The 18,612-nt window shown below is 42.5% G+C and overlaps 1 protein-coding gene across 1 annotated transcript in view; it reads right to left on the reverse strand.

Moving 5' to 3' along the window:
* Positions 1-18,612, reverse strand: part of LOC111863691 (netrin-3) — a 425,919-nt gene that overhangs the window by 140,973 nt on the left and 266,334 nt on the right. The window lies entirely within an intron of this gene.

Here is an 18,612-nt window from a genome sequence, read left to right on the forward strand (position 1 = left end):
GATTTACTGCCAAAGGAATATTTAAGAGAGCGTTTAGAAACTTGTATTCGTTTAAAGAGAATGAAATATACTACATTTCAGTCCTCGAGATGTGGGGACAGGCGATAGGCGGAACTGAGTTCGTTATCAGACAAGAGGGTAGAAAGATGCAGTGTAAACTTATCCCTTCCGCTGAGCACATGAAATAATTAAGACTATGACGAGCTCTCCCTTTCTGATAAATAAGCATTAAATTCGCTGGCAACGATTTACTGTTACCTGATTATGCTGAAGCTGGTTATAATTGTTCTTTAATTATATTTCTCTATTTCTATGTACTCATGCTAACTTTGTAATTGGCCTCTGTGCTGTTAAGTTTCTATGTAAATAAACACGAATTTAATTTAATTGAATAAATAGTGGGTATTAAGTGTACAAGGTTTACTGATTTTATATATATTAAATGAAAATTAGGTTAAAAAATGTTGTATACATGCTTCAAAATAATATTATAATAGAGCAATATATTAAAAGAATCAACTCTGTTTTCCATGCAGTCTGAACACAAAAGGATTTTCCTTTTGCTTCTTTGTTAATTGATACAATGTTTATGAGGCCATCATTGATAGTTCTCTCCTTTAGTGACAATCATACTGTACAATCTGTAAGTCAATGTGCTGATTGGTGTACACGTTAGTAACTATTTATTGTACAATCTTCTGGCATGTGCGGAATAAACATCCAGTGATGTTTTCCTCAGTTCGTTAGATCTGATGGCCAAATTCTTTTGAATCTTCGATTTTCATGAGGTTGCAGTAGTGGTTGGAGTGATTTTCTAGTATGTTAGTTGTTTCTTCTGTTTGGGTTAAATTTCGGTTTGTGATTTCTGCGTAGCTTCTGGGTTGGGTTATTTCTAGAGGTTGTATATTTCTCGTGTAGGATTCATTTGTGTAGATTGCTGGAGTAGAGGGTCTTTGGGAAAAGCTTTTGCTGGTGCCTTTGGTTAGCTTACGAAAGTGTTCACATCCTCTGCAGTTTGCGGGGTGATTTCCTCTGCATAGTGCGCATCTGGCTGGTGTTTCCCTTGTCTTCTTGCAGTTTGTCGTGTTGTGTGGGCCACCGCATATGGCTTATTGCAGTATGTTTTTGTATTGCCGTACTGTTGACATCTCGTACACTGGATTATATTTGTTTTGTTTGAGTGGGGGGGGGTTCTATTTTTACTATTCTATTTTTGAGTCATGTTATTTTGTAGATCTTTTTGTTGTTTTGAGCTGGTTCTAGGTCTACAAAGAATAGGTTCAATGGCTCTTTAGTAGCTTCATATTATACGTTGATTATATTTCTGATTCTGTGTCCTAGTTCAGCTAGTTCTTGTTTTGTGTCTTCTATTTTTGTTGAGTGATGAAGGTATCNTGATTTCCTCTGCATAGTGCGCATCTGGCTGGTGTTTCCCTTGTCTTCTTGCAGTTTGTCGTGTTGTGTGGGCCACCGCATATGGCTTATTGCAGTATGTTTTTGTATTGCCGTACTGTTGACATCTCGTACACTGGATTATATTTGTTTTGTTTGAGTGGGGGGGGGTTCTATTTTTACTATTCTATTTTTGAGTCATGTTATTTTGTAGATCTTTTTGTTGTTTTGAGCTGGTTCTAGGTCTACAAAGAATAGGTTCAATGGCTCTTTAGTAGCTTCATATTATACGTTGATTATATTTCTGATTCTGTGTCCTAGTTCAGCTAGTTCTTGTTTTGTGTCTTCTATTTTTGTTGAGTGATGAAGGTATCTTATTACTATTCTGTATGCTCGTTCTTCTTTCAGTTGGTAAGTGTGGTGGTATATTTTTTGTTCGTTGAATTTATTTTGACAGTGTTGTTTGCTAGACTTTTGGTGAAGTATTGTTCTTGTTCGGCTATTTTTTGGATTTGTTTTATCGTTTCGGAGTAATTTTGTACCCCATGAACGAATGTTGGAGGCGGTTTAGGTACTTTTGACGTTATGGTAATTTCATTGCTTGAGGTTCCTGGTTGTTGAGATAGTGGGTCGTATCGGTTGTTGGTTTGTATGTTATTTGTGGTGATTTTTAGTTGATTGGTTTTTTTTCTCTTTGTGCTTCGGATTGTTTGTCATTTGTTGTTGTTATTTTTCTGTGTTTCTTCTTCCTCTTCTTCTTCGCTGAATGAAGTAATTTTTTGTATGTGTTGACCTCTGTCTTCGTTGTTTATGTAATTCATATTGTGTGGTTGCATTTGTCGTTGTACTGGTGTTATGTAGTAGTTGGGGGACAGTTGCCACTGTGTCGCTTGGATTTGTGGTGGTATCACGTTGGTGAAGAGGATATGTTGGTGGGTTCATGGTTGACCAGTGTGTGCTGGATGGGTTAGGAGTTTGTTGATTGGTGATCCTATTGTTGTATTCTGAGCTGGATATTTTAATTCAGAAATGTACTCATTGTATTCCTCCTGTTTACTTCGAAAAGAGCAAAACTTGCAGTATCAGGCCGTGACGAATAACGCAACGAAACTCCCAGTGTAAAAGAAACTGCTCTCTTGGCGGATTTACTTCGCATTAAAAAAATTTTTGAAGGAACGCTGTTATACCTCAGCAACCGGTCTGTATAAGGCCGCGCCATAGCTCAAGTGGTTAGACGCTGGCTTACCAACTCGGCGGCCCGGGTTCGAGCCCAAGTCTGGTCAAGTGGGATTTGTGGTGGGCAAAGTGGCGCTGGGGCGGGTTTTCTTCGAGTGCTTCGGTTTCCCCTGCCAATCTTCATTCCACTAATTGCACCATCATCATAATTACCCGGGGCAGGATACAATAGGCCAATCAGTGGCCGCCGTGCCGAGTGGACCCAGTTTGACTCCACCCCCCACTAAGCGAATTAAAAAGAAACGGTCTGTATTCTGAACCACGACAAACAGTGTAATATTATGAAAAAGATTTAAAGATATGTCACACTTTGAATCAGTCTTAAAAAATTGCTACGTTTAAGACACATTAATACGTATAAAAATAAATAATGCAGATAAATAACAATTCTGTCCATATTTCATGCAACTTACATGCAGTAAATTTTATTTCAATAAACATAAACATAAATCTCGCTCGTGTAAAACCAAAGCCGATTCCTCTATTTGTATAAGCTGCTGCCATTGCATCTTTTTGTTGTTGTTGTTGTGGTTGTTGTCATCGTTGTCACGTCCGTTATTAGCCGAATGACTGGGAGTACAACCAAATTGGGAGGGTAACACCTCTGTATTCAGTCGCCTCCCGAAATCATTACTGGTCACAAAGTATGATAGATCTTACGTGTACAGTGAGACGAGATAACTCGGTCAGTATGGTGAGTCGGCTGTGGGCCAAACGGCTGTGGAACTCAGCAGACACGAGAATTGTTTGTTCTCCACAGCCGTGAGACCGGTTCTGGGACTCAAGCAGCCTATTACGCAATGGATATAAGAGGATGTCTCCGGGGGTAAAGCCACGGGGATGTGAAGCTGACAGCTCACCTCCACCTATCGCCGAGCTTAAGGTTCCCTTTCCACGAGTGTTCATGGCGCATCTTAGCGAATCATTGATCAGTAGGCGGCTGTGTGGAAACAGCTCTATTTAAATTACTGGGATAGTACGACATGCCACAAAATTAGCGCGCTACAAATGCTCCTGTAAAATGAACCTTACAATGCATGGAGCTATGTATTCACTCACCCCATACACCATCATAGCATTGTGCGTTATAAATGGTAAGGGCGTTATCTTTACCGTACCTTGCACTACTGTTTTTATAGTTCATTTGGCATGAAAACTTTGAGAGAAATGTTCTTCGCTGTTCTCTCTCTTCTGCTTCCGTTCCTTCATTCTGCCTCCCAATCCTTTCTATCGTAAGACCAGTTGGTCCCATTGTCTTCACAGTTGCGAGGTCGCCAGTGCGACAGATATGGAGTGTTCTGACTTGCGAGTTGCACGGCGAACGTGTGACGTATAATTACCTCGCAGTCGCCTTCATCCGGAGCCAGCATTCCGCAATTAAGCGTCTCTTTCAGGAGCAAGAACACGCGTCGCGCTGTAATTACACCGGCTGAAGCATTTACCACTGTACTTCTTAGAAATAAGCGAGGCAGTGTCTCGTAGCAAGAGAGAGTCCGTCACCTCTGGAAGTTGGGTTTGCTCTGATCCGAGTCAGGGGAACCAACTGTAGGACGCAATTTAACTCTAATTATAATTAGTGATGCGAGTAAATAGTTTGCATTCAGAACGTCTAAAGTTTGGCTCGTCTGAGGAAAATATGTGGAAAGAGAACAGTAATAAGAGGACATGAAATATAGATGTGAATGGCTGAAAGCGGAAATACAGTCGCCAAATTTGAATAAAAATCGGCTATTATTTAATGGAACATCTAATCTCACGATTTGGCAAATGAGTTGGCAGGGGGACTTGCAAGTGTAAGTTCTCGAAAGCAGCGCTTTCAGAAGTAGGAGATAACTAGAAGTTCGGCCGTCTTCAGTATAATAGGCTACATACATACAACTTATATTTACACAGTGACAACACAGAAACAGGGTCCACATGAAAGAATACTTCGTCCATCGAAACTTCCCGCTTTCTCGATAGAAAAATGTCACCTGTGTTTGATTCTTTAACAAGGAAAGCAAGTGTTTTTATCTCAGAAAATTAGGGCAAGGTTCGATCCGGTTCCAGATTATTATGTCAAACTTAACATAACTGCAACATTCTGTTAATTCAGTTGTCTTCAAATTCACAACTGTCGTCACTTCCATCTGTGGACCACAAACTTGACATTTTGACTGACAAATACGCCTTCTAACAATAAAATCAGGCTGCAAGATCCGACTGGTTAAAGGGATATTTGAGGCGATAAATTCTTTGCCAAATTATATTTACGGTGTTCGACTCTTTAGTCGAATATCACGACTTTCTTCATTATCCGCGGATTATCAGCATCAAATTCAAACATTTTCTTTACTCCGATTCTGATATAATACGAAGTCAAAGAATAATGTTTTAAATACATATATTTGCAAACCAAAAACATGAATGAGCGGAAACTCATCAATTTCTTGATCAGAATTACATTAATGTAGCAGGGAAATGTTGGCCTGGCCTATGAAATTTATTCTGCAGATCCGTTATTTGGTCATATATTGATATTCGAACCTGGAAGAAGACATATATTTCTCGACATTAATATATTGTCCTATTGCTTTAACCAGTGCGCCGAGGCCCCCAGAACGGAAGACTTTTGACTGTTGTCTCAGCTACTTCCGCACTTGATCGAGCATCTTCTGCGACTTTCGAACGTCCTCGAAAGAATATCTCGACCGAGTTGTGAACAGCTTTACACGACAAACGCTTCCCGCAGCAAACAATTAACATTTCTTTATGAACATCCTTTGCAATGAGTCCTTTTGCATACAAAAAAAAACGCAAAACAGATCGCTGCTCTTCGCTTGTATATTGTGCGCGATCATCATTCTTACTACTGAAACTAGCCTCTTTACATGCGCATGCGCGTCTGATACCTAGAGTGGCATGAAGCTGAACTGTGGTGCTACCTCGTGATACACATAGAATACCCATTACATCGATTACGGCTGTTTTACTTCCATTTATGACCTATTTACTGACTCTCCCTCATAATAGAAGTGGCTCCCATCGTATACGAGGCTAGGTAGGCCCAGAACCGGTCTTAACATTATGGAAAAGAGATAAACCTTTTGTTCCTGCCGGAATCGAAACCCAGATTTCTCGGTCGTCCGTCCCGTAGCCTCGTCGCTTTATGGACTGAGGTACACCGGCTCCGCTGGAGGCTGTAGGAATAGGAAATGTCTACCTCTATTCGCGGCCACGATTGAGGTACCCGGCTCCTGTCTTATTTTCAGTGCGAGAAAGTGTTTGGTAACATTACTTATACCCCCCATATATCTTTAATGTGTATATTAAATTGCAGATGCGAAAAGAGGCAAATAGAGGAACACCATTCATTCATCAGTAATCTGTCAAGACGACAGGTCCACAGTCTCTTCCAAAACATTTCCTCCACTTGATGCGATCTAGAGCTTTCTCCTTCAAATGAAAATATCCGTTTCTGTCCCCAAGGTCATCCAGCATCTTCTTATGTCTTCTTCCTCGTCTTCTGGTCACTTAAAAGACCTAAAATTAATAAAAGAGGCACACTCGTTTTGAAAGTCTCCGAGTGTCCTCCCCGATTCTTGTGGAGTCAGTTCCCATGGTAGCCAGTCTATAAACTGTTTTACTGTTTCATTTTCATTTTAATACGTTGTACTGCGGGCGTCACATTTTCCGTATAACTGAGCCGGCGCCAATGCAAATCGCAGATAATGGCGATCACATTTCTCATCTGAAACTGCTTCGTTAAAAAGAACACAGAAGTAGTTTAATTTGCACTTGTGGCTTCTGGAGGAGACTGACAAGTCTGAGAGCTGCAGTAACCTTCTTGTCTATGTCTGTCTCCCCCTGCCGGTTCACAACGTCAGCGAAATAAAGAGGGCTTTATTGTGAAATTCCTATTCGGAGCTGTTCTATTATGTTGAATTTGAGATTCTGAGAAAGGGATGTGACGCCGTGTAGTCTGTGTTTATGAATTTACTGACTTTCGGAAGAACGTGTTTTTTCTATCTTCAGTTTCGAGGAATAAATCAAACAAGCAGTGTTGCTGTCCCTAACCTGCTACCGGACTGCGCGGCATCACGTCACAGAATACAGCGCTCTTCAAATTCTCTGCAGTAAGTAAAACTTCAAATTCAACAAACGAGTATTTATCTTTGAAAGATTTGAGGTTTTCACGGCGATGACTATGAAGAGATCAGTCTTCTGGGATGTGACGCCGTGTAGATATTGTGTTAACCGACGTTTCGGAGGAACGTATCGCCTTCATCTTCAGGGTAGAACAAAGAAGAAGAAAATCCGCAAGCGAAGAACCGGCGTGAGCAGGTGCAAATAGACTAATGTCGAGAATACACTCAGCTGTATAGAGCAAGAAGGGAAAGGGAGGGGGGTACATCTTATTTATCTTCCTTGGGAAGACTACTGTACGCGCTCTGCTTGATTGTTTTTGCCTTGGATTATTCCTGAACCCAGAAGACGGAGGCTACATTTTCTTGCGGAAAGTCGCTGAACGTATTCCAAACTAAATAGTATCGCATTCTCAGTCAATTTGTTATCAGATGGCTGAATAACGGAAACGGGAGTAACACGAGATACCTCCGAAGGGCTCGCCGCACGTCTGAAGCCGCTCATGCTTTGAACTTGTTGGGTTTAGACAAAATTTTGCACAAAGGACAAGTGCAGCACAAGACTCAGTGCAACACCAGGCCACGAGAAATACCGCAGTTCCCTCCCCGTGTAAGAACAAATAACTTTCCCGAAACTGCACCAAAATAACACGAAATTTCTGGACTCGTGTGTCCTGCTTCGCACTGTAGCAGCTGTACACTGTTCCCTAGCTAATTCACATTGCTATCAACGTACTGACCACGATGTAAACGAAAGAGCTGTAGAAATTAATTTTCATTGAAACAAACAAATATCATATGTAAATGTATATAGGATATAAGTATGTAAAATGCACCACCCCTATAATCGTGCAAGCCCAGATGGCCGCTTGGTTGGCCGTGCCCACCTCGAGAAAACTGTTCTTGTTTCAGAAGTACTAAGGCCTCTGTGAACCAATTTTGTGGTCAACAGTATACTTCCACTCTACCATACAAATGGCACGGTACAGCGATGTAACGAGCGCTCCGTACTTCAATTCTGGACGTACCAGTTTCGAACCTTGCATATACAAATTGTGGTTTTAATGTCTCACTCAATTTTCTCAGACGAATGCACTTGAGTAGGAAGCGACGGTAAGTAGCCTGTGCAGCTGAACCAGTTTCATTAAATATCTGAAGAATCACAAAGCGACCTAAGATGCGGAGACAAAGATAGATAGTCTTACGTGATGTGCGAGGTTCAGGCGGCGGTTAAAGTGATGGTTACTGACCTCTAGGACGTCATCTTAGGATGGACACGGTGGACAGCAGGTTAGTCCGAACCTGGTAACTACCTACTGTGCTGCCATCACAACGTACAGTGGCACAAACCGCAAGCACGACAGCAGAATTCTTCCTTCTCAGGTTTATTTGGTGCAAATTGCCAATTTTTCTAGCAGATTTTACACGAATTTTGAGGTTCAGCTCCTTGACTAGCTGAACTTCAGAACTCCTTCGGAATACTTGCGTAAACGCAAACTGTTCTCGTATATACGATATTCGAAGTAGTTACTGCGGTCAAGTTTCACGTTGTGGTCTTTTATTATTTTTATTGCTAGTGGGGTGGGACTTTCTGTATGGGTGTGAAACTTGGTCTCTGACATTAAGGGTGGAACATAGACTGAGGGTGTTTGAGAACAGGTTGTTGAGGAGAACATTTGGACCTAAAAGAGACGAAGTGACAGGAGGTTGGAGAAAACTGCATAATGAGGAGCTTCATAACTTGTTCTCTTGTCCAAGTATAATTAGAATGATCAAGTCAAGGAGGATGAGATGGGCAGGTCATGTAGCACGAATGGGGGAGACGAGGAATGCGTATAAGATATTGGTGGGAAAGCCAGAAGGAAAGAGACCACAGGGAAGACCAAGGCGTAGGTGGGTGGACAATATTAGAATGGATCTTAGAGAGATAGGATGGGATGGTATGGATTGGATAAAGCTGGCTCAGGATAGGGACCAGTGGAGGGCTCTTGTGAACACGGTGATGAACATTCGGGTTCCATAAAATTCCGGGAAATTCTTGAGTAGCTGCAGAATTGGCGGCTCGTCAAGAAGGGCTCAGCTCCATGAGTAAGTAAGTAAGTAAGTAAGTAAGTAAGGGTAAGTGGGGTGGGACCAAGCCCCTTATACTGCGGCCACTTCTGGCCTATTGTACCAGCCCCAGATGACAGGTGAAGGTGATTGTGGAGCAATTGGTGGAATGAAGATTGGCAGGGGAAACCGAAGTACTCGGAAAAACCTACCCCAGCGCCACTTTGTCCACGACAATTCCCACTTGACCAGACCCGGGATCGAACCCGGACCGCCGCGGTGGGAAACCAGTGACTAACCGCTTGAGCTATGGCGCGGCCTGGTCTTCTAGCTACGATGTTATGGTTTATGGTAGGTGGATGTCAACGTCTTAGGAGGCACATGGTTCTTCCATCTTCAGGGTCCCATTTCATGCCCATAAAAGTATTAGGTAAAAATACATTTTAAAATGCCTTTATATGTAATTTTCTCTATCCTCTTACTCTTGATCCTTGGGTCCAGAAATTCTTTTCAAGTTCGTAAGGAAATTTTGCAAAAATGGAACTATTCTATCTTCCTCGTGTCTCTTTGTCCGCAAGTAACAGAATCCATGAACTGATATCATTTTATATTGGAACTTTATACTAAAATCTATCGACACGTTAAAATTATCGTTAGAACTGGGCAATATCTCCAACATGATCGCTAAACATTTGTGCGACAGAAAGCTTTCGAAAATAAAAGCGTTGTAGAAGGAAATTAAACACACACCGAATGCTCAGTACACTGTTTTCGGCAAGTCTTAACAGCTTTCGAGATAATTAGACGAGAATTATTATATGTGTGCATAATTCAATAATTATTATGGTAACTTTAATAGCTGTTTATGAGAACAGCGGGATACCTCAATCCGTATAGCAACGGGCTACTGGCTGGAAGGCCCGGGTTCGATTCTCGACCGGAGAAAGTTATTTTCTTTTCTCCACAGCGTCCAGACCAGCTCCGGAGCCCACCCAGACTCATATCCCATGGCTACTATGGGCTTTTTCCCTAGCGGTAAAGCAGCCGGGGCATGAAGCTGATAACCCACTTATCCAGTGCAGCTGTATCTTCATTCCTCCATATGTCTTGATGGCGTGGTGACAGGGACCAATCTGCCTTTACCTTTTTACGACAATATGAAAATTTATCACTCGCGAATTGAAAAAATATAAATAGTAACGCGGCGAAAGGGGCAGAATGATTACACTATACATACTTTAAGTAACTTGTAATTATTTAGAAAAAAAAATCGGATATGGACACAAGACACAAACATATTTCCTGCTGTGTAATACCCTCATAATGGTTGCGTAACAGAAATTGGCCTGGCTGTTTTGTCTCTGGGTGTCAGGAATTTAAGTTGGCGTCCTCGACTTCCCTTTCACAACAGCTGCATTAAGCAACAGCCAGCCGCACGCTGAGCTCCTGCCAACATTCCAGGCCTTTCAGCGCCTCTTCCCTGTCCACGGCGTTTGCACTTCCTTCCGATATAGAAGAAAACGCTTAACGTCATCCGTGAATTCATTGAAGTGCAAGAACATCTGAGAAGAGCGTACGTCACCTATTTTCATTCATATACACTAATATATCTTGTGTTGGCGTTAGCATGAAACATAAATGTAATGTTACAATTTAGATATAATTTGTGTGAACAACGAGAGATGAAGACCATTTCGTAATGTAACCCCACAAAGACGACGAAGAAATGTCAAATCTTTTTGTTGCAAATTCCCACTATACTAGGCTACGTTTTTCTTCATACAATATCTCAACGATTCGCACCACCGCCATGTTTGTTAATGTTGAAACACTGAAGTTTTTTGCATGCCGAATTTGTATCTCCATACAAACTTTCAGTTAGTTAGGCGCAGTCATTTATCACTTATCGCATATACCTGAAAGGCAAATGAAATTCGTGTATTTCAAAAATATATTAACTTCACGAAACATAAATAAGCTTAAGTACTGGCAGTCCTTCGAGTGTAAGTACTTGTAGTTGTTCAGTAGGAGTAAGTAAACGTTTTGCCTTCACATATTTCGGCCACTATTGGCCATCATCTGTATGCAGAGCCAACGCTACAAAGGAACCTCTTGAGACAGGTTCTTTGAGCTTGTTGTTATTCATTCATTCATCAGTAATCTGTCAAGACGGCAGGTCCACATTCTCTTCCAAAACAGTTCCTCCACTTAATGCGATCTAGAGCTTATGGTATCATAAAAGGACTTAGGCGTAGTTACAGAAATTGAAACCAAATAACCAATACAGTTGTTAATCACAGTGGCCGCGCGGTCTAAGGCATGAACTGTCTTCGCTCGCTCGAACACTGGGATCGTGGGTTCGAATCTCACTCAAGGCATGGATGCTTATGTGCGTTTATTCTGTGTTTGTGCTGTTCTGTGTATAGGTAGAGGCCTTGCGACGGGCTGATCACCTATCCAAGGAGTCCTACCGACTTTGTATAGGATTAAGAAACTGAAAAGTCGGTCAATGTCCAATAAAGGACAGTAGAATTATATATACACCTAGATAGGCAGATAAATGAATACAGTTAAAATAAGCTAACTAGTCTTCCTGAGCAGAAGAATTATATAATGACTCACTTAGATTTTTGGTTCTGTAGAATATTTTATCTGCTGTTGTACTGTGGGCTGCATGTCCGTCTGCTTGACGTTGCTTGTAATCCCAGTGAAAAGCATGTTAGCGTGTGGGACTGGCCTTCGCATGATGGCCAACAGTGGCCGAAATATGTAAGACAAAACTTTTATTACTTCTGTTCAGTTGGTTACACTTGGTGTACTTCTGTCACTTATTTCTGTACTAAGAGACGTTATGGTTCAAGACGTCTCTTACAAGTCCGTCACGAAAAGTTGTTTGTCTCAGTTATATTTAGGGCATGTTTTCTTGTTTAATGACGCTGTCAGTAGCCTACACTATGTAGTCTAGCATATAGAAAGATCGGTGGTTAATAATTTGGAATAGATATGGATGGAAGTGGACATTTTTTAATATTGTCACGTAGCGTGTCACTATAGACGGGGATTTATTGACCATTTATATACGAGTACACGACTCAAAACTACAAGTTATTACAGCGCCAGCGCTAATTGCCACCAATCAACACAGCACCCGCTAAACCTTCGCCAGTCTCCCTGGCAACGGCTTCTAACATTGGAGATTCATCAGCTTCACGCGCTCAAGCCCTCTAGAAACAGACCTCAGTACAGAACTCACTGTCAACAGAATAATGAACTGACTAAGCTCAAAATCTCCCGGTTACATCTCGGCACGGACCACATATAAAACATAGATATATTACAGCTTGTGTGTATGTTGAGGGCGTTACCTAGCAGCGTCCGCTGTTTGCAGAGTCACCGCTTAGCAATGGGTCTATACGCCACAGTATGAAGTGCTGTCCTGGATTATACTTGGGAAGACTATAGGATACGGCAGAAACCCTCAATCAGTCAGGATGAACTGACCCCCGAGCCGAGGACAGCGGGTGTTACGGGCACTAGACTATATGTGCCAGAGTCCTGTTTGGACAAAAATTCCATGGTATTGATGAAAGGTGAAGTCCCTTTGCTTAATTACTTAAACACTACGCTATTAAGACGTAGATGGATGTGAGTGGCCAGCCTCAAGCCTCGGTCGCTTTACCTGCAGGGAAAGAGCCCCCAATATCAATTGTATAGGAGGCTGGATGGCTGGGCCTCAGAACTAGTCTGGACGATGTACAGGATTCCTCTGCCGGGAATGGAACCCAGGCCGTGCAGCCCGTCGCTATACCGACCGAGCTATCTATCTTGCATTAATTGCTTTCATTTGTCGGCCCCACCACATAAATTCTCGCAGTCGTCATATTCTGAATTTTGATGACTAAAAATTGAAATATAAGGTCCTTAGCATCATGAAGATTGTGTTCGGTTGTGTTTGAATGTATTCATTTGTAGTTCATTTAACGGCACTGTCATTAATTTAGACCATAGTCCTGCAGAATAAAATCATAGGATTATAAACTACAAACTCCGTGGTTTATTTCGTAAGCGAACTATATCGACCGAGCGACCGCCGCATGTCGGCGAAGTTAGTGCCAACTTTAGCGGGTAGAGGGTATTATGTGGTCAGCGCAACGAATCCCCACGGCCATTAAACTTGGTTATCTAGACCGCAGCCGCTATTTCCTTGAAATAGTTCCTCAATTATCCTCACGAGGCTGAGTGGACTCCGTTCCAGACCCACTACTTCTCAGAAAATCTGGTAGTGCCGGAACTCGAATCCGGACCTCTCGATGATCGGATGATAATGAAAAATTAATTAGAAATGATATGGACGTAAGGGGCAAGTTACTATCCCAGCGCTTCCGTGAATGAACCAAGGAAAATCACGAAGAATCTCAGGACCGTGGGTATCTCAACCGAGTTTTCAACTGGACACTTGCCGAATACAAGCAAGAATCTTTTTCTCTTGAGCGAAGTACTTCACGAAGGTTCCTCGAATAGCTCAAAGCTGATTGGTGAACAGATTCGCGTATAATGTGATGTCATTTATTTTATTCTGGCGCAAGGAAAGCAGGCTGAGTATTCTCAGCGTCAACATTGCTAATGTGATTAATTTACATATGAATCTGACTTTTCTGTTTATAACCGACAGCGACGATAAGGGAGGCGCCGAGCGATACGTACGAGTAGCTGTTAGTTATATCACGTCTCTACAGGGCCAGAGTGTTCCGTTGTTTCCTCGTCTCTTTCCTTCCACCGCTGTGCACGGCGAATTCTTCATGTTCATTATACGCCTGTTATGGAAGGCATTGGCATGGCGGTACACAGACTCATACTCAGACATGCAGACAGCAAGGTGATCTCATAATTCTCCTTTTATTTTGAAAATAAGGGAAGTAGGCTAAAATGGATATAATTCAAATGAGGTGTCAAAATGTTGACTGGATTAATTCGGCTCAGGTAGGGTCCTGCGTGAGATCTAAAACTTTGTGATGTTGGTACAATGATATTATGTTTCTGAGGGTAAAGGATGACCGGCGCGTCAGGCTGACAACCTTACCTCCATCTAGCAGCCCATTTTCTAGAAAATGTGGGAGACTCGACGTCTCACAACTTCATGATCTGTTATAGGGATAGCATTTTTCGCCTATATGTAGGCCTGTGTAAGTAAAATATTAAGTTGTTTCTATATTTAATTAATTAAGCAAAATGCCATCAAGACATGGAAGGATGGAAGTATGGCTCAAATATTTTTTAACTCGGCACTAGATGGAGGAGGTTAGTAGTCAGCATAACGCCTCGGCCGATTTACCCAAGGGGAAAGAGACAACGGTACCAATTGTATAGGAGGCTGGGCGCACCTCAGAGCCGGACTGGGTGCTGAGGGGGAGAGAAAATTGTCTTGCCCATGCTAAGAATCGAACCCTTAGCGACTGAGTTATTTCGGCTCGGGACATCAGAATATTCTTTTCTGGCTTAGATTCGAACCGGAGCCATGAAAGATGAGAGGACGTTTAATGTCCATTTAAACTGCAATTTTCCCTTACGTGCGATACATCTCCCTTCTCCGTGGCGCGACATCGCGTTTCGGAAGGAGGGGGCTTACAGCTACGGAGGGCAACTGCGATTGTTTTGAACATGCAGTCTCGGACAGGCAACGAGGGTGGTCCTTCAGCTCGTGACCCGGGCGAGCTGCTTACAGCTCAGAATAAAGAAATCTGCAGTTTTGGAGTAATGATTTGGAAGTTCGCGCTGTGTGGATATGACAGTTTGAACGTCTGAAGCTTTGAAAACCGTGCCCACATACGCACGGTGTAAACACTTATGGCTGAACCAAAGCCAACATTGAAAGGAGTCAGTAACGTTACAACGTGTTACAAGGGACCTTTGTACAACTCTACTACATGAAGTTACTTACTGAGTTAACTTAAGAAGCTTCAGTGTAAAAATAGAGATAATCAGTACCTGTGGTTAATTAAGAAGTAGGCTATAAATACCAGTGGGGAGGTGAAGATATATCGCCACGCATTTTCAGGCCTGGGGCTGGGAGGAGGTAAGTGTTGACCTTCACGCCGGCCACTTCCCTTCCTCAGTACCAACTGTACAGAAATATAGAAAACGATCGACACCAAAAACCAATCATGGCGTGTAATTTGTTGTAAAATCTCTAACCATACCAAGAATCGAACCTGTTTTACATCCGAAAACTTGCCACTCGTTCGTAATCTTCACATGTCCTGCAGCGCAAATGTGACTATTTCAGTTATAACGCATTTTAAATTAGACTCAGAACGCCGAACTACACGTCCATGGCCAGGGCCAGGTGAAGTGCTCCACGAGATGTAAGCCCTAAGTTGAGAACTAATTGTAATGAGAAGCTGATTGGTCTAGCAAATGGCAGGCGCTGGAGTGGTGACAGATGAATGAGGAACATGAGTGGCAGGCAGAAAGCGAAGTATACTCGATCCAGTGGCACTTTGTCCGTCACAAATGTCCTGGGATGGAACTCAATCCTTCTCAGTGAGAAACCCATGTGTGTAACCCTTAACTGTTGTACTGTGTGTCTGAAGTATTATTTCGGACTTCGCCCATCCTCTGACTTTTATTACCGACGATGGTGTAAGGTAAAGTTGTACCTGGTAAAAGCTGAAGGTAAAGTTATAGATTAAGTAACATGGCATGAAAACGTGGGGGGAAAGTGCTATAGCTTTATCTCAGCAGTAGATGGAGACGGAGACCAGCTTCACGCTCCGGCCGCTTTGCCCCTGTGGTAAGACCGCCAGGTACCCATTAGATAGAAGATTGGTTAAGTTCCAGAGCCGGTCTGGACGCTGTGGAGATGAGAAAATCTCTTGCCCGTGCCGGGAATTGAACACCGGCCGTCCACCCCTTAGCCCATTGCATACTAACTGAGCTATCCCAGCTCACAGACAGCCCTCGGATTTTTTAATTGAGTAATTCTTTTCTTTTAATGACAGAGAAACTAATCTTGACAGATCCACTTAATGACAGAATTATAATTTTACTACCTACAAATAGCGCGTAAGCCCTCTATAAGCGTATTCTGCTACCACAATATAATGCATCACTATGATTTCATTCTGTAGAAAGATTTTGTGACTTGCATATAGTTTTCTGCCGATATCAGGAGCAACTCGAGAACAACCTGAGATTTACAGGTCTGTCACAGATGTGTATAATTTGCAATGGAGTCTGCCCGAACAGAATAAGATTTCCGTCGCTCGAATAGACAACCAGTTACATGTTTAATGTTATGAATCTAATTGAGGAACTTGGCACAGATTCCATAATATTTTCCTTTCTTCATTCAAGGCTGTGTTTTGCATATCGATATGACAGTAAATGATAATTGTTTATGTAAGATGAATTCCAGACACGTAGATTATCGAGAAGAAAATATTATTCTCAGACTGACAGTTTCAGTTCCTTGTATAGCATAAGAGTTTGTAAGGCGATCTGTCGCTGAGAAAAAGACCACAGAGGTAAACGGTAAAGTCTCTTTGCTTAATTAATTAAGCACTATGCCATGAATACTTGAAGGGGAGTGTAGGTGAGTAGTAAGCTTCACGCCCCGGCCACTTTACCTCTCGTACCCATTGAATAGGAGGCTGTGTGGTGGCAAGGTCCAGTTTGGACGCCGTGGAAAAGAGAAAAATTTGTTTCCCTTGCAGGGAATCAACCCTGTCCGTCCAGCCAGTACTCCGTACCGACTGAGATATGCTATGGCCCTATATAGCAAGTAAGTTTGTCTGTCTGTCCGTTTGTCTCATAGATACAGAGCAATAGCTATGGTAAGAATGCAGACACATCAGCCAAGCTCCTGTCCACTGTGTAATGGGGTATACCAGCCCGGGACACTATGCTGAGATCTCACCTCCATGTAGTGCTGGGGTTAAGAATGTGTGGGGCACACCTCAGCGGGACTTCACGGTGTGCTGCTTAATTAATCACTGGGACAATGCTCAATAACAGTCGGCAACATCAGATATTGACAGCCGGTTCCGGCTGAGTTTATTCTCTTGCATTTCCGTACAAGTTTTCAGCTATGCAGTCGTACTCACCACAGCTTCTACATTGGTAGAGGTAGAATTTTTGGTGTGTAAAATAATTACCGGCGTGTACTGTCTTCGCTCTCTTGGAAACCAGGATCGTGGGTTCGATTTCCACTCAGGGCATGCATGTTTAGTTTGTGTGTGTGCGTTTTTCTGTGTTTGTGTACAGGTAGAGGCCTTGCGACGAGCTGATCACCCGCATAAGGAGTCCTACCGAATGTGTAAGATCTAGAAAAACCGAAGTGAACGGAGAAGTTCATGGAGGTAGGCCTAGGCCCACTGGGGCTGTAGTACCAAGGAAAAAAAACAATAATAATTACCACGCCATATAAATATACATAGGAGTAGAGGTATAATTCCAGGCATTGATAATCTCGGAACTAGATGAAGTGGTCAGCTTCACGCTTCGGCAGCTTGACCCCGGGGAGAAGGCCCCCTACACACGCAGGCTAGGAGACTGAGTGTGGACCAGGGCCGGTCTGGACCCTTTAGAAAAAGAAAAATCTTCTTGTTCTTGTCGGGAATTGAAGTTTGAGTCTTCGGTTTTAGAGCCCGTAGCCAAGTCGCTGCTTATACAGATTAATGATGTGTGTGTTCGTGTAATTCTGCAAGTATGTCTTCACTACTCGACAGGTCTATGGATTCACCTCCCAGTTTCGCATCACTGCCATGTTAGTACATCTTTAACACAGAAAGTACGTGTTTCCTAGGAGTATTCAAATAGATCATAATAGATCTAATTCTGTTACTCTTCCGTCCTTACTTTCACATTTTATTCTGCGTTACTTTAAAGGTATGTAGTGTAATAATTACCAACTACGTGTTGTTGAGATCTTCTTCAGAAGCTGCCAGTTGCTAATTTACCGAAGAATTTCCCTACATTTTATTGAACCTGAAGTTTCGTTAACGTGTTCACAAGTACCCGCCGCTAGTGTCATCCACTCAATCCAGTTTCTCCTAAGATTCATTTTAATATTATCCAAATAGTAATAATAATAATTTCTACCATTCAGTTCAGAATATTTTGTCTTCTCCTCTGCTGTTTGAAAACATAAGCATTAGAATATACAAAACCATAATTTTGCCTGTGGTTCTGTATGGGTGTGAAACTTGGTCTCTGACATTAAGGGAGGAACATAGATTGAGGGTGTTTGAGAACAGGGTTTTGAGGAGGATATTTTGACGGAAGAGAGGTGAAGTGACAGGAGGCTGGAGAAAACTCTTCTCCAAGTACATATAATCAGAATGATCAAGTCAAGGAGAATGAGGTGGGCAGGGCGTGTAGCACGAATGGGTGTGAAGAGGAATGCATATAGGATATTCGTGGGAAAGCCAGATGGAAAGAGTCCACTGGGTAGCACAAGGCGTAGGTGGATGGACAATAATAAAATGGATCTTAGAGAGGTAGGATGGGATGGTATGGATTTGATTGATCTGGCTCAGGATAGGGACCAGTGCAGGGCTCTTGTGAACACGGTAATGAACCTTCGGGTTCCATAAAGTCCTGAGAAATTCTTGAGTAGCTGCATAATTGGCGGCTTCTCAAGAATGGCTCAGCTCCGTGAGTGAGTGAATGAGTAATGATAATAACAACACTCCAAATAGAGTAACACGCAGACAGCAATAAACGTTCCGTACTCTACAAGATTTGAGGACCTCTTAAGTCTCGATGTTTACTGTGTTCCCGGACGCGGCGCCACGGTTCTGCCCCACACATG

The sequence above is a fragment of the Cryptotermes secundus genome, unplaced genomic scaffold, assembly GCF_002891405.2.
Source record: "Cryptotermes secundus unplaced genomic scaffold, Csec_1.0 scaffold369, whole genome shotgun sequence".
NCBI classification, from domain to species: Eukaryota; Metazoa; Arthropoda; class Insecta; order Blattodea; family Kalotermitidae; genus Cryptotermes; species Cryptotermes secundus.